Source organism: Ovis canadensis, chromosome 9, assembly GCF_042477335.2.
Source record: "Ovis canadensis isolate MfBH-ARS-UI-01 breed Bighorn chromosome 9, ARS-UI_OviCan_v2, whole genome shotgun sequence".
In the NCBI taxonomy this organism is placed as follows: Eukaryota; Metazoa; Chordata; class Mammalia; order Artiodactyla; family Bovidae; genus Ovis; species Ovis canadensis.
In genome coordinates, this window is record NC_091253.1 from 57,043,301 (window position 1) to 57,060,167 (window position 16,867).

The following is a 16,867-nucleotide window of genomic DNA, read 5'->3' on the forward strand; positions in this document are numbered from 1 at the left end:
CATTCATAGAATTATATAATCAACACCACCATCACTTTTGGTACTTTATCACTCTGCAAAGAAACCTCATTAGCAACCTCTCTAAATTTCTCCAACCACAGCCCAGTCCCTGGCAACCACTAACCTTTCTATCTCTACCAATTTGCCTATTCTACAATATGTGGCCTATTATTACTGGCTTCTTTCACTAAACATAATGTCTTCAAGGCTAATCCATTCTGTAGCAGGTATCAGCACTTTTTATTGCTAAATAATAGTCTATAGTGTGAATACACCACATTTTATTTATCTTGCTGATAGACATTTGGATTGTTTTCACTTTATGATAATTATGAATAAGGTTGTTATGAGCATTCTCATGTTCATGTTTTTATAAATACAGAAAATCTACTAATCAGTTTTTGCTAATAGCAGAATGGAGACAGATCACAGGGACCCTGGGTATCCAAAGAAGACAAAGTCAGGTCATCTGTAGAACCTGAAATGAGTCCTCTACCCATGAGCCTTCAATTACCACCTTCCAACATGGGTTTGATCCCTAGGTCAGGAAGATCCCCTGGTGAAGGAAATGGCAACCCACTCCAGTATTCCTGCCTGGGAAATCCCACAGACAGAGAAGCCTGGTGGGCTGCAGTCGATGGGGTTGCGAAAGAGTTGGACATGACTTAGCAACTAAACAACAACACACAGCAACCAAACTGCTTTACTACTGCTCAGCTCTGCATTATATAAGCCATCGGCTCTGCCACCAACTCTGTGCTCCCCTCATCATCTCACCTGGATTACTTCAATGGCTTAAAGGTGGCTCAGCCTCCAGTGCTGTCCTCCAGTGCAAGTGCGCCAGACCAGGGTATTCGTTCCAGAATACAAATTTCCTCATTTCATTTTCCTGCATCAAACCCTTCAATAGCTCCCCAAGGCACTTAAGATGAAAGTAAAAATGCCTTCCTAAGGAACAGACTCTCAGATGATCTGGCCTCAACAACCTCTACGATCCTGACCTCTGGCTATGTCTGTGGCATCTCTAAGAAATTATTCCGGTTAATTACCCTCTCCCCCCACTGGACCTTTATACAGGCTGCCCTCTGCCTGGAACTGCCTCCATGTACCCATGGGTGCTTCCCTCAGTCACAGAACTGTTTATACACCACCTTCTTACAGCTATCATTTCTGTGATAATGTAAACTCTGAATGAGAAAAATTTGTGATTTTTCTCATAGTTAGTGGTGTGGTGGTTTAGTTACTAAGTTGTATCTGATTCTTGAGGCTTCCTGGACTACAGCCCGCCAGACTCCTCTGCCATGGGATTTCCCAGGCCAAGAATACTGGAGTGGGTTGCCACGTCCTTCTCTAGGGGATCTTCCCACCCCAGGGACCGAACCTGGGTCTCCTGTACTGCAGGTGGATGCTTTACTGGCTGAGCCACCAGAAGCCCCTGTAGTTAGTGGATCTAGTCCAGTGAATGGCACAGAGTGGATTCTCTATACATATCTGTGGTTGTGACGAGAGATTGCGACTTATAGGCATATTCAATGATTCTGACGAGTAGGTAGGACTTTTTGAGGCTTGGGCTTGAAAAAAGATGAGTGAAAAAACCCCATAAAACAACAACCTTAATCTTGGCCTAGTCTCTCTCCAGTTGAAGCAAGTAACCCTCCACCATCAGGTCATAGGACACTATCAGGAAAGAAACATTCTCTTTAAAGGGGAACGCTGGCTGCTGAAGTGGTGAAGGCCAGAGCTGCTGAGGGCCTTCTCTGCCATCACATAAGGTCCTAATTGAAAAAAGAAACCAACACAGAACGCAAGTGGAGACAAAGGAAAGAGAGAAGTTTCTGGATGACATCATGTAAATCTCCCATCCAGATGTGCCCAGAGCTGGTTGTGGCCTTGGACTTCCCAGATATGTGAGAAAATGAACCCCACTATGGCTCATACTAGTTTGAGTGTCTTTTGGATGGCCCAAAGATTCCAGGGCTACCCAGGAACCATCTACCTGTGCTAGCCTCTAATTAGGCAGCAAAATAAATAACTATACTTATTTTTCATTGCTGGTGCCATTTTGCACTATATAAACTAAACATTAGTACAGTTGAAAGCCTAGGCAAAGAATATGCCCTCCGCTTAGGGATACCCTAGTGGAAGGCAAGATTTCTAGTAACAGAGCTGGACTCCGACTGCTTCCTTTGGTGCGTGAAACAAAGCGAGAAGTTCCCAGAGCCAGGCAGAAGCCTAAGCCCCCTGGAAACTGGGACACCTGAAGCTTTCAGGATGATAAAAGCCGGCACCAGAATTAGACCATCTGAGAGCGGACCACGATTCAGTAGGAATCCAGGTTACTTACTTTAAAGTCCCGGACACTTTTTTAAATTGACACAAACTACAGGTAAATCAAAATTCATTTGTTTTCCAGGGAATCAACTTGATGGAACTAAAGGATCAGGTTTGGTTATGTAGAATTCTTCCTCATTTCATGTAAGATATAGAAATACTGAATTTTACATGCAGTCCACCGACGACTTCCTATGGATGAATTAAGAAGGGCAGAGCCAGTTCAGCAAGTGTTCATGAACCCAAATTGGGTGTACACCTGAGCTACATTTTTTTTCTTAAAAGATAGGGTGAAATATTGAAGTTAAGACTTACCTGTGTCCTCAGTGACTCATATGGACTACAGGAGAAAGAACAGTATGAAAAATAAAAAAACTGGACTTGGGTGCAGGCACCTGCCTGTACACCCTTGGAGCTTTTCCTGACCAAATTCAGTTCTTCCTCACAGGAATTCATCCTATCCTGTACCACCAGGCCCCTTTCTCTAAAGAGCGGTTTTGCCTGACACCGTTGGTGACTTCCCACTGCACGTGAAATATCAAGGGTGAAGGCCAGTGCGGGCTGAGTAGGAGCAATGTCACACCAGGTATAGCTATCTGTTGGGGGTGCGGGGGTGAGGATGAGGGGCACGTGTTATCAGTCAGCCCAACTGTGGATGCTCCTGAAGAAAAGGCTCAGGAAGCATTGTGAGTATATTCGGAACCCCAGGTGTGAAGATGCTTCTGCAGTGACTAAAATCCCTCTGCTCTTCAGGAAGCAGAAGTGGTTAGTAATACAGAAAACATGATGTGCCGTAGATGAGGGGAAAAGGTAGGAAAACTGCAAGTGGTGGGAGAATATTCCCAGAAAAGACTCTGAACTAGAAAATTCATCGCCCCGCTGAATCTTCTCGGGTAGTAGCGACCAACGGAACAATACTGAACAGAATTAGAGGCCTCCCAGCAAAGGGAGACGAACCCCAGAGTCCTAATGATACCACACAGCAGGTGTATTCATAGCTACTCAAGGTGTCTGTTTAGAAAAAGCATCGAGCTTCAGAATTCCAGGTTTTCACGTCTGCAAAATGGCAAGTATGTAACAAAACCACCATCAGCCTGCTCCTGAGATGATATATCTGGTTCATTGTTTATTATTCAAAGATCTCCTAAAATGCATGACCATAATGTCCTATTTTAGTAAATATAACAATCTAAAGATAATTTTCTCTTCCTCTGTGATTTAAGACCTTGTGCTCCTTAGGACTACCATTCTGAATACTGGATACCAATACGAAACAATGGAACTCCATAAAGAGTAGGAGGTAACAAACATGGAAGGTCTTTGGGCCCCCACAAATTCTTAAGTGTGTAAATGCATGTGTTATTTTCTAACTTCTTTTTAGGAGACTCAAGACCAATGTACCGTAAAAATATTATTATTAGTTTCAGCATCTCAGCACAGGGCTCATGTTAATCTCAGTTCAGGATACCCAACTAGATGTATACAGATTGATTATAAAGGTTAAGAAAGATATCAAGCACACATCTACTAATACAAAAGCACTTATCTAAAAAGGCGGCTGGATGGGCAAGAGAACTCTCCACTGGACTGCATGTATACTACCAAGTAATTCCTATGAAATTAGGCAGGTCACTGGATTTGTTTTTTCCCCAACTGTAAAATCTCCCTTGCATAAATAACAAGATTCTTTCCAAATCAGGGATGACAGTGTCAGCTGGCTAGTGCTGAGTCTGGTATCATGTTGAATCCAAGTGACAGGATCCACTTCTGATGAACTGTGCCATTCAAAGTGAACACAGGTCCCATTTTTCTAAAATGCTAATATGCTCACTTTGTGTGTATACACCGTGTGAGTTCACTTCATACTGGATTTTCATTTTCACCCCAGAAAGACCCATTAGCATGGCAAGGCACTGAGAAAAGAAGTGCGGAAAGGCAGAGTTCACCCTCCAGCTCGCAGGCTCAACTCCACATTGCTCCTCCTCTGGTGAACACTCATGCCCCAATGCGAACTGTTAGCTTACTAATCAAGATTATCCATGAAACTGAGAAAAGACTTCCAGAAATGTTCCAGGCAAGAGACAGAAAATGAGTGGGGATTCACACTGCGCCAGATATTAGAATCATTGCTTCAGGGATGCGCTACTTACTGTATGGCTTTCCCAGCAGTGCAGTGGTGGAGAATCCACTTGCCAGTGCAGGAGATGCAAGAGATGTAGGTTCGATCCCTAGGGTAGGAAATGGTAACTCACTCCAGTATTCTGGAGAATCCCATGAACAGAGGAGCCTGGCGGGCTACTGTCCATAGAGTCACAAAGAGTCAGACACAGACAAGGCATGCAGCGTCACTTACCCTGTACATTTCATCTCCTCCAAGCCCAAAGCATTTGTAACGCCCAAATGATGTGCATTTTAAATGGTTATTCGTGGTTTTTGTTTTTTTAAGATTAACTGCAGGGTCACAATGGACTTCTCTTTGTAATCTAACAGATTCTGAGGTATTGAGTCCAGGAAAAAGAAACAGCATAACCAAAGTCTCACAGCCACTGGCTGGGACCACTCTGATGAACTACGTAGTGGCTCCTATGCAAGCCTGTTTTAGTCCTGCCTTTTCTAATGTAAGACACACAGATCTGAGGACTGGGGCTTAACTTTTTATTTGCTATGTCACTGCTAGAGTAATCAGTTAAGAAAAAAAAAGAAGTACTAAATTCTTTATGTAATCTACCTGGCAAATATTTTAAATTAAAGACAACACTGCTAGAACAGCAGTTTTGAATATGCCATAGCATAATACTTGTTTCATTTGGTGATATTTTGAGCAATTTTTCTCCCTCTTTCTCACAAGTTTACTCTCACAAATTCAGAAACATAAATGTTCACAAAGTACTCCTCTGGAATAAATGAGTGACAGAGAGCTCCTCCTTTTAAAAAAATCGCTCTCTCATCTCCTTAGTAGATGCCTACCAACAATGACAACAACTCTTGACAAAAGCAACGTACGCTGGAAATGCGATAAGAAGATGAAATATTCAAATGATTACCTGTTGGAGTCTAAAGGTAACGTGCTTAATAACCGCTTTTTATTCCTCAGAACCTCTAGGGTTCTGTGCTCCCAACTAACAATTTGTGCAAAGCTCTAGCTGGGAACAAATTTTAAGAACAAATGTCCTTCTCTTTCTTTCATTTTTTTCTTCTCCCCCTAGGAGGGGGCTTCACAAGGTGTAAGTAAGAGGAAGTGAGGAAGTAATCACAATGAAAACATTTAAGAAAAGACATTTTAGTAAAAATACTCAGTGATTTTCAAGAGGGAGAAATCCTAGAAAATTGACTTTTTAGGTGCTAAACCATCATTTCTTAAAAGGTTTCTAGCTCTCATCGTATTTATTTCTTCTTACAAGGCTAGAAAGGAAAAAATATAAAGGGGAGGAACCTCAACTCTCTGGCCCACTCTCACCTATCTCTACTTTGTTACTCAATGCCTTGTCAGATCATTTGTGGTTACCTTGTGAGTTTCATTTCTTAAGTGATTGTATGTATGTATGGATGTGTGTGTGTGTGTGTGCGTGCACTATTAAAGATGATTTCAACTGATTATTGGGCTCCTACTCAGGAAGGCTTGCCTCTTTCCCTGTGGCAGTATAAGTTAAGACTTTTAAGGCTTAAAATAGATAGGAAACATCAGGAGGGGAAAAAGGAGAGAAAGGGTAGAGTCTATGGTTTGGACAATAGGGAGAGCTCAACTGGGAACTGCTGTTGAGATGCTGATTTGAAATTTTCAGAAATGTAACTCAACCTAGACTAAGAACAGGAATCAGAGAAATGAGGACTAGAAGCTGACCATGAGGAGAGGGAAGAAAAGGAGAACGAGCAAAGCTAATTTTTGAAAAGCAATGTTCTAAGCTCAGTATAACAAAACCACACAGTAGAAAAAGAAGAGATGTCTTAGGGATGTAGGGAGATGGAATTTGAACAGGAAGAATAGATTAGACTCAAGTTGATATTAACAATAAAGAGCCCTCCCTGAAAAGATACATGCACCCCGATGTTCACTGCAGCACTGTCTACAACAGCCAAGACATGGGAAGCAACCTAGATGTCCATCAACAGAGGAATGGATAAAGAAGATGTGGTGCATACATACAATGAAATATTGCTCAGCCATTAATAAGAACGAAATAATGCCATTTGCAGCAACATGGATGTACCCCAGTCAGTTCAGTTCAGTCACTCAGTCGTGTCCAACTCTTTGCAACCCCATAAACCACAGCACGCTAGGCCTCACTATCCATCACCAACTCCAGGAGTCCACTCAAACCCATGTCCATTGAGTCGGTGATGCCATCCAACTATCTCATCTTCTGTTATCCCCTTCTCCTCCTGCCCTCAATCTTTCCCAGCATCAGGGTCTTTTCAAATGAGTCAGCACTTCGCATCAGGTGGCTAAAGTATCGGAGTTTCAGCTTCAACATCAGTCCTTCCAGTGAACACCCAGGACTGATTTCCTTTAGGATGGACTGGTTGGATCTCCTTGCAGCCCAAGGGACTCTCAAGAGCCTTCTTCAACACCACAGTTCAAAAGCATCAATTCTTTGGTGCTCAGCTTTCTTTATAGTCCAACTCTCATATCCATACATGACCAGTGGAAAAACCATAGCCTTGACTAGATGGACCTTTGTTGGCAAAGTAATGTCTCTGCTTTTGAATATACTATCTAGGTTGGTCATAACTTTCAAGGAGTAAGCGTCTTTTAATTTCATGGCTGCAGTCACCATCTGCAGTGATTTTGGAGCCCCCGAAAATAAAGTCTGACACTGTTTCCCCATCTATTTGCCATGAAGTGATGGGACCAGATGCCATGATCTTCGTTTTCTGAATGTTGAGCTTTAAGCCAACTTTTTCACTCTCCTCTTTCACTTTCATCTAGAGGCTATTTAGTTCTTCACTTTTTGCCATAAGGGTGGTGTCATCTGCATATCTGAGGTTATTGCTATTCCTCCCAGCAATCTTGATTCTACCTTGTGCTTCCTCCAGCCCAGCATTTCTCATGATGTATTCTGCATAGAAGTTAAATAAGCAGGGTGACAATATACAGCCTTGACGTACTCCTTTTCCTATTTGAAACCAGTCTGTTGTTCCATGTCCATAACTGTTGCTTCCTGACCTGCACACAGATTTCTCAAGAGGCAGGTCAGGTGGTCTGGTATTCCCATCTCCTTCAGGATTTTCCACAGTTTGTTGTGATCCACACAGTCAAAGGCTTTGGCATAGTCAATAAAGCAGAAATAAATGTTTTTCTGAACTTGCTTTTTCGATGATCCAGCAGATGTTGGCAATTTGATCTCTGGTTCCTCTGCCTTTTCTAAACCCAGCTTGAACATCTGGAAGTTCATGGTTCACATATTGCTGAAGCCTGGCTTGGAGAATTTTGAGCATTACTTTGCTAGCATGTGAGATTAGTGCAATTGTGTAATAGTTTGAGAATTCTTTGGCATTACCTTTCTTTGGGATTGGAATGAAAACTGACCTTTTCCAGTCCTGTGGCCACTGCTGAGTCTTCCAAATTACCTAGAGAGTATCATACTGAATGAAGTAAGTCAGACAAGGATAAGGAGAAATATATGACATCCCTTATACGTGAAATCTAAAAAGAAATTATATAAATGAACTTACTTACAAAACAGAAAGAGACTCACAGACTTAGACAACAAACTTATGGTTGCCAGGGGGAAGGGACAGTTAGGGACTTTGCAATAGTCATGTACTCACTGCTCTATTTCAAATGGATAACCAACAAAGACCTATTATATAGCACATGGAACTCTACTCACTGTTATGTGCCCGCCTGGATGGGAAGGGGGTTTGGGGGAGAATGGATACCTGTATATGTATGGCTGAGTCCCTTCACTGTTCACCAGTAACTACCACAACACTGTTAACTGGCTATTCCCCAATACAAAATGTTTTTGATGTTAAAAAAAATTAATAAAAATTTAAAGAGAGAGAGAAAAAAAAAAGGGTCCTCAAGGTAGGCTTTACTTCAATAACCCTGCATCTTTTTTCTGTGTCCAAGGTACCTGCAGCTGACTACTCTCAAAAAGTATATAATATCCTTATATGAAAGCAGTAACCATTAACTATTTCTTAAAACCTCTTCAACATGAGGTATCATACTTCAATTAGAGAATCTATCAGATATAATACATTAACCTCTAGTAGGTAAATTAAAATCTACGAATTTACTCAGAACTTTGTATAAACCCACATGGTACGGCTTCTTCCTGATCAACAAGAGCAGGAAAATCGATAATCTAGTTGGACTGGGCGTGGAGTGCAGTAGTCACCATTAAGAGCCTGCACTCTCAGGACACTTCCAGCTCAGATGTAACTGGTAGTTGTTTTTCTGTCTTTGTGGCAATTGAGTCCCATCCACAAAAGACATCCTGTGTTTCTCTTTCATTTCTAGCTACTCTCATTGTAATGGTCTAGAAAACACAGCAGTGTAGTAGATGTCACAGCAAGATAGCCACAGGTCAAGAGTGTGCAGAGGGACGCCAGAGGGCCCAGTGTCCCTCACCTTCCCACCCCGTGCACCTGCTACAATACCTTATTCTGTATGTGTGGTTACATTGTTTTGTAATCCCATTTATGTAACTTAACATTTGTTCTCCATTTGTCTTCTTACATAAAAGATGTGGGTGGGACAAAGGCCATATATTTTGCTTCTGAAACCTAAAGCGTTCTTATTTTACTCTGGGCACAATAACTGCTCCAAAACGAAAACAGACTAATTTGGAAAACACCGCCAGTTGGCCAGCGAATGAAAAACAAATCAGAGATTCACCTGATCAAGAAGCTCCATTTGCATCACTAAAGGAGGCGACACGATCCATGAAAGAGGACAGAGCTGAGGAATATACAGTCCCAGCTTCATATTCTAGAGCAACTTGCCCTCTTATATGACACTGATTAAACTCCGTGAGTCTCAGAAATTTCCAAGATAAAATGTGGATAATCCAAGCTGAGGGGAGTACAAATTTGATGGAATAATGTATACCTTAAGGACTAGCAGAATGTAGGTATATAAGGAAAGTTTCCTTCTTAAAACTCCTTTATATTCTGATTTATAAAAATATTTCTACACTTTTATGTTTTAAAGATGTGGTCAAGCCATTATTGGAGGGCATATAAAACAAAAAATGTTAAGAGACAACAAACAACCATGAGTTACAATAGAGATAAGGACTCAGAAAGAAATCTGAGAGGTAGATTTCACCAGTGCTTTAAGAAATAGTACGAATTATTAAAACATTAAAGCCTATGTCACAGTATTAATTAAATTATTTGGTATTGCTTAAAAAACAGCTTTGCAAGAAAAAGGAAACTCAGCTGTGAATAAAGTCAGTCTGAGGTGGTAGGTAATTAAAACCTCTTGTATTTATGATGAATACTCTGAATTACATCACGACAACTCATAAGCACCTAAAGACATTCTGCACTGATCCTAAAGAGCAGCTGTGTGAAAATATTGGAGGAAATCTGAGAAGAAGGGGAGCCTAACTATTAAGCATTTTGTAAAATGTAAATGCCACGTCTGTTCATTTAAATCATGTTTATTTAAAATATAATATAGTCGACATGAACAAGAAACTGTACTTCAATATAAATTAAGCTTTCTGTCAAGTAATTGAAAGAACTCTCTAGTCACTCTTAGAAATATAACTTTTTCTAAATAACAACTGAAATTTGGTTTTGAATGGAACATTTTCTGCTCTTTGTGTGAAAAGGTCCTAGGATTTCTTAGTATGGGAAGTCTAGAATATGCCTTTTTAAGATTCTTTTAGAAAACCTATTTTTAAAGAGAAGAACTGAAAAAGAAAGTGAGGTAGCCCTTTTTCCATCCATCAGATGAAACAACCCATGTTAATAAAACATCTAAATCTAAATCCCATTGAATGAATTATCTGTGTAACCTCATTTGAAGCCAAAGAAGAGCTTAACATAATTTCTGTGACCTGCATTTCCCTTTATTAATTAATGTCAGATAATCATTTCTGATACAGTATACAATTTAGCAACTCCATGGGCTCACAGAGCCTAACTGGGAGAAGGGGACAGCCAATAAAATGCTAAGCCTTGTCACATTTTCCCCCAAACTTAGAAGGTAAGCTTGAAACTTTATTTATTTTGAAATTATTATCTTTTGTGTGTGTGTGAATGGTCTGTTTATTTGTTCTCTATTTTTTAAGAGAACAAACTTTCACAGGCAAAACACTACCAACTTCAGACTGCAGCCCCCCCACCCCCCCCACCCCCCGCCCCCCCCACCCCCCGCCCCCAGTTCTGCATCTAGCTAGCTAGCTAGTCTAGGCGCACATCACTGGATAGGTCGCTGGGCTTCCCAGCGCCTTCTCCCCCCATCTCTAGAGAGAGACTGTAGCAGCAGCTGTTTCCTAGGCTTTGCTTGGGGGCTGTGTGGACAATTACAGAAAGACCTTAAAAAACACTACCTGGCACATGATGAGAACAATATGCACGCGAGGAATCATAAACGATCTTTCACTTCCAAGAACTTGCTATTACATTTGCACTAGGATTTAAAGAGGATTTGTGTTGACAATACCTGGTTCCATGTCTCTGTGCTGAAATCACATTGCGGAATGGCCTATAACTGTGACATCTCATCAAATATAAGTAAACTATACATTTAATTACACAGATGACTTAACACTTAAGTCTTCATTTGTGTTCATGGCCTACGTTCTACCTGTTTGGGGTCACCTCATAATTATCAATCTTTGGTAATATGAGTTACTGAGTGAGTGAGTGAAAGTCACTCAGTCATCTCAGATTCTTTGCAACCCCATGGACTGTAGCCTGCCAGGATCCTCTGTCCAAGGAATTCTCCAGGGAAGAATACTGGAGTTGGTTGCCATTCCCTTCTCCAGAGGATCTTCCTGACCCAGGGATCAAATCCAGATCTCCCGAATTATAGGCAGATTCTTTACCATCTGAGCCACCAGGGAAATCCCTTGGTAATATAGTAACGTTCTTTTTAAATAAAATGAATTTATCTATCTAGTGACACACTGACAGAAAAGTTACATGCACATATACGGGCAGCAGTAATGTTAAAAATGTTCTATGAACAAAACAACGAAAAAACAAAACAAAATACTAACATGTTGCTCTATATAATGAAAAAAGTTCTAATGAAGTAGGATGCTTCTAACTCAATTTCCTTCACATTCTTGATCCACATCTTTCGAGTGCTTCTGATGAAATTCATTTTGTAGTATCTGACAGGATCAGTTAATCAAGTTTCCTTTTCTGAGATAAGAATCATTTTCCTCAACTAATATAGAAGGTGGCATAAAATGTCTCTGCAATTGTTACAAGATTCAATTAAAAGCAGGTGAGTTGAAAGACACCAAGTTCTGTTTCACTACATATATTAAGGCCCATTTGAAAGCTTTGAAAATCAAAAGTGGTTCAGTCTCAAATTCAATCAAAGAGAATTTAGACATGATCAGAACATACTTCAATTCCTGACACAAAGAATTATTCAGAGTTGAAACTCATACAAAACACGTAAAGGTCAAGAACCATATCTTGCCAAAAATAATAGTAACTGTTTGTTTTTCCTTTTCTCTCTACCCCTCAAGGTAACCTACATTTATCTCTACTTCAAAACACTGTGAACACTTTAACTCATGAAACCTCATTGTAGCATGTAAACAAATGATCAGGTATGCTATTTTCATAATCAGCCCTTGAAATTTAGTATGAAACAGGACCCTTTAATCAGCCGAGACCTCAGTAAAAGTAATGACAAAAACACTGAAGGAGAAGTACCATAATAAGCCAAAGGTATCAAATTTGTGGAAATAAATACATAATAATAAACAAATGCCTCTAGGGTCAAGGATGATCAATTAGGTAAGCGTATAGCTCCTGGTGTGGCACCCGCTGGACCCCTTAGGGCCAGAGGAGAGCCACCAGGTAAGAATGTCCGTGGGGATTGTGGGCAGTGCTGCAGACATCATTTGGCTCTGGCGTTGAACAGTTTTGATGACAGTCACTGTGGTGTCGAAGAAGAAAGTTTTGTCTTTTTCCTTCCTTTTAGAAATAAGGAAGAAAAAAATTAAAAGATGGGAAATAGATAAAGTGAGCACACATTATGGTTTAGAGCAATATGGACTGGAATTTAGGATATGTTAAAATCACAATATATTTAATATAGTTAAAAGATAGCAGTATGTTACAAAGACTAAGATTTAATATTTTCTCTTTAATGAAAAAGTTTGAGACGGATCTTGACTTATATATCATGTATCAGTCAACAAGTTCAAAGAAGTAATAACTTACCTCTTGGACAATAAAGATTTTACGAAACTTTGGGAATATTCTGAAGGAGTAACAACAATAAACATCTAACTTCTACATTAGGGGACAATTTTAATGTTCCAAAGCATCTAGTGTCAAAGAAAATCTAAAATCAAGATTCCACTGGGTTCATGCACAAAATCTACTATCGTATACAAGTAAAACTCACAAAACCAACTTAATTTGTCTAACAGATGTTTAATTCAAGTCAAAGGAAATTTCCATTTCCGTTTCCTACAAATATAATAGCATCAGTAACCACCATACAGTTTTCAAACTTTATTTTATAACCTAGCAAATAGTTTATTTTCTGAGCTGTAATAAAACTGCCATATAAAAGGAAGAACTAGAAATCTAGATCAAACAGCCTTTTTAGTGACAAAGAACTCAAAGAAACTGCAAGGTAAACTGTTTCCTCCAGCCTTATTTTCTCTATTCTAACTTAAGGCACCAATTCAATAATTACAACACAGTTGTTTCTTCAAAGGTATTCTTTCACAGTTTAGGTTAAGAAGTCAAAGTCTTGGTATTCATACAAGCACGGTAAAGTCTTTTACAAGCTCACCCATTCATCTGTCTGATGAAATTTACTCCAGCTCATCACATCCATGCTTTTTGGTCCTTTGCTCTTCTCAAGGAGGTACAATAAAACTGGGCTCCAATGCCGTAATATTGACAGCTAACAGACTACCCATCCTTCAAGGTGAAGACCACAAAATTTCAAATGTATGATTTCTGCTCATGTTAGAATTTTATCTAACTGGCACCAAAAAGGCTAAAACTGTGGTTTAAAGAAAGCAAAGGCCTCAAATTATCAATTCTAAATCAATTCAGTATTTTTGAATACTTCCAAAAGCAATAAAGGCAAATAAGTCTACAGACTATGGTACAACAATCTCTCAACCTTGCCTGGAGACATGTACTTAAGAGATCCTCTAAAATTGGACTATATACATCTATAGTATATGGTTAAAAAGCCATTATTAAATGCTACATATTTCTTCCTTCCCCTTGGCTCTTTTTGGATGGGAAGGCAGAACTGTAGCTGTGACTAGAACAAAAAAATATATTTCCACTGACTGAAGAAACCAATGATTCATTCATGAAGTAGCACACAAGGCTTTGAGAAACCTAACGTGCAAAATTGGGTTAAAATCACAAGTTTCAAAATTCACTGTTAATGTTTCAGGTTATGTCCAGTTTTTCTGAGTCTCAAGCTAGCAATGGAAGTCTCAACAGAAACCTCTATATCCCAACAGCAAAGGAACACAGAAAAAAAAGAAAGGGAGGGAGGGATGGAGGGAAGGAGGATGGAAGGCAAGTGCTACGTAATCATTATGGATATGGATAATTTTATAAATAAATGTTTAATTTATCCCTTACATTTAGATGCTATGAACAGTGGAAAACAACATGCATGATTTGTGCTTCAAAAATAAACTATGAGGTGTTTAATGGAAGCAGCCTGATTTTATTTGCTATTTTTTCTTTAAGGAAATTCTGGCAAGATCAGTTGACTCAAATTCAACACCTGTCCAGAAAATAACATACATCTGTCACTTCTTCCAAAATGAAAGTGAACGGCATAGCTAAAATTCCTTGTGTGTGTGTGTGTGTTCAGTTGCTAAGTTATGTCTGACTCTTCATGACCCCATGGACTGTAGTCCACCAGGCTCCTCTATCCACAGAATTTTCCAGGCAAGAATACTGGAGTGGGTTGCCATTTCCTTCTCCAGGGGATCTTCCTAACCCAGGGACCGAACCCGTCTCTTGTGTCTCCTGCATGAGCAGGCAGATTCTTTACCCTAGAAACTGACCCACATTAAATGCCATGCACTTGTTACTCCGGTGGCACAAATGTGCAATTCTGCTTATCGCAGACTTTCTCCCTAAAGCTAACAACTCTATTATTCAGGTTAAGTAGAACATACAACTTTGAACTGAAATCTAAAGGCCAGAAACAAAAAATGGCAAGAGAATATAAGTTTTATTAATATAAACAATCTGCAACCACTTCTCCCCACTCTCAGGCATACATACACCTACACTACAGATCTCTACTTCTTTCTCAGAAGATTCTAGCTCCAGTGCTACTTCTTCTAAGACATGCTAACTCAAAAGATCAACACAAGGTATGGACTGGCAATATTTTTGCATTAGCCATCTAATCCCACAAGGCTGAGAGTAGCTTTTAAGAGGAACCTGAAGTGTCATGCTATGCATGCTAAGTCGCTTCAGTTGTATCTGACTCTTTGTGATCCTATGGACTGTCGCCCACCAGGCTCCTCGTCCATTAGATGCTCCAGGCAAGAATACTGGAGTGGGTGGTCATGCCCTTCTCCAGGGCACCTTCCGGACCCAGGGATCAATACACTTCCTGCACTGGCAAGCGGGTTCTTTACCACTAGCACCATCTGGGAAGCCCTAGACTGGCCATACTTTTAATTTTAATTATTTTCAAAGAATACCAGTAATGCCAATAGAAGTCACACTTAGAATTTATCAGTTAAAAAAACACAGTGCTCTCCCAGTGAATTCTCTCTACACTGAAATTCAACTTACAGCCCAAGAAACATCCTGATGAATTTTATAAAAAGTCATGTTTTTAAATTTCTGCAACTCTAAATTTTGCTATTCTAGCATTTGAATGAACCATAAAAACCAGATTCTGCCCTATTTCTGGTAAGTCTTTCAACAATGCACTGAGCTGACATCACTTTGCTTGTCTGGACCCCTGCTCTACACGCAGACAGCCTGGACTCTCCGACTGTCTCAACTTCACCTACCTCCCAGAATGTGCACCTTCCGAGGAGCACACTTTGCAAGCACTGCTGCCCCCGTGTAAACAGGACATTTGTTTATGAGGGACAGCTTTTGCTGTTGTTGCTATTGCTTTGATCTCTACCATAGATTAAGACTTTCAGCAGAAGCAGACATATAATTCAGAAATCAAGGCTCAGTTTTCTTCTTGAAGAGAAAGATCAGAAAGCCAACTCAATGGGGAAAGAACCTGCAAGGAAATACGGAGTTAAATATTTAGCAGTACTCCTTTTCCAGTTTAACACATTGGGGTAGGTATTCTTTATATTTCCTATAGCACTTAGCATAGACTAACAGGAAATAAATAATTAATATTCTGAAAGAGAAGAGAGTGAGAAGTAAGGAGGGATGGCCTGAAGGTGAAGGGAGGGAGGGAAGAGAGAAAGGAAAGTTAATGGTGCCGAACGAATGTAGTTTCATGGGGAAAAACTAAACCAAGCTGTTTACATGAATGTGTGCATAAAAAGGGAAGAAAATGGAAGAGGAAAAATGCTTTAAAAACTGGCATGTCACACAAATAGTTTCCAACTGTGGCTTTGTGTCAATAACACCCACTGGAAGATAATTTCAACTGACCAGTAAGCCTGTTTTTTCCTGGGTCCATTCTACATACAAGGAGCAGAGGGTTCTACCCAGGAGACTGGGGGTGGGCTCAGGATTCCAGTTTGAATAGCTAAATGGCCAAGGGCATTTTATCAACTGTCAAAATATTTATTTTTCCAAATCACAGTGCCTATACTGCTGACATCTGAAGGAAATATCACCAAAATAGCAATACAATTAAATGCTGGCAGATTTTTGCCTAAAGCATTTAAATATTAAGATACTACATTTCTGTTTAGAATAATACTGATTTTCTCAGATATGCAGTCAAATCAAGCTGCCTGTCTTCATGGGAATTTACATACCTCTCAGATAAATCTGACACCTAATCACAAATCTTTTCATGCCTATGAACAAAGAAGGAATTCAAAATCTAAGAAATACTCATTTCAAATGTATTTTCAACTAGTGGGGACATAATTTCTTTTATGTCTTGATACACTTAATATACTGTTTAGTGTTTAGCACTGAATATACAACATACCACAAGAGGTATATCATGCTTTACGGTACTTTGGAGAACTCTCTCTCCATGTTGGTACTGAAGAGTTGAGATCTAACCTAGCATGCATGGACAACCTTCAGCCACCCATCCCATTCTGTTCCCACCCCAGATATCTCTATAGTAGAGAAAATAAACTTATAAATAAATACACAATATATATGACTCCACAGTGAGCCGAGGTTTCCATAGCAAAGGGAATATTACACTTCAAGGCCACATTGT

The 16,867-nt window shown here is 39.9% G+C and overlaps 1 protein-coding gene across 8 annotated transcripts in view; it reads right to left on the reverse strand.

Annotated features, from left to right (window-relative positions):
* The window catches only part of NCOA2 (nuclear receptor coactivator 2), a 282,199-nt gene that overhangs the window by 157,909 nt on the left and 107,423 nt on the right, over positions 1-16,867 (reverse strand). For 2 of the 8 annotated variants that reach the window (XM_069600228.1, XM_069600223.1), the window contains exon 3: positions 4,482-4,559. The exons of the other annotated variants lie outside the window; for them this stretch is intronic. The gene's annotated coding sequence lies outside the window, so the exon portion shown is untranslated. The remainder of the gene's footprint in view (positions 1-4,481; positions 4,560-16,867) is intronic. 8 annotated transcript variants of the gene reach the window in all.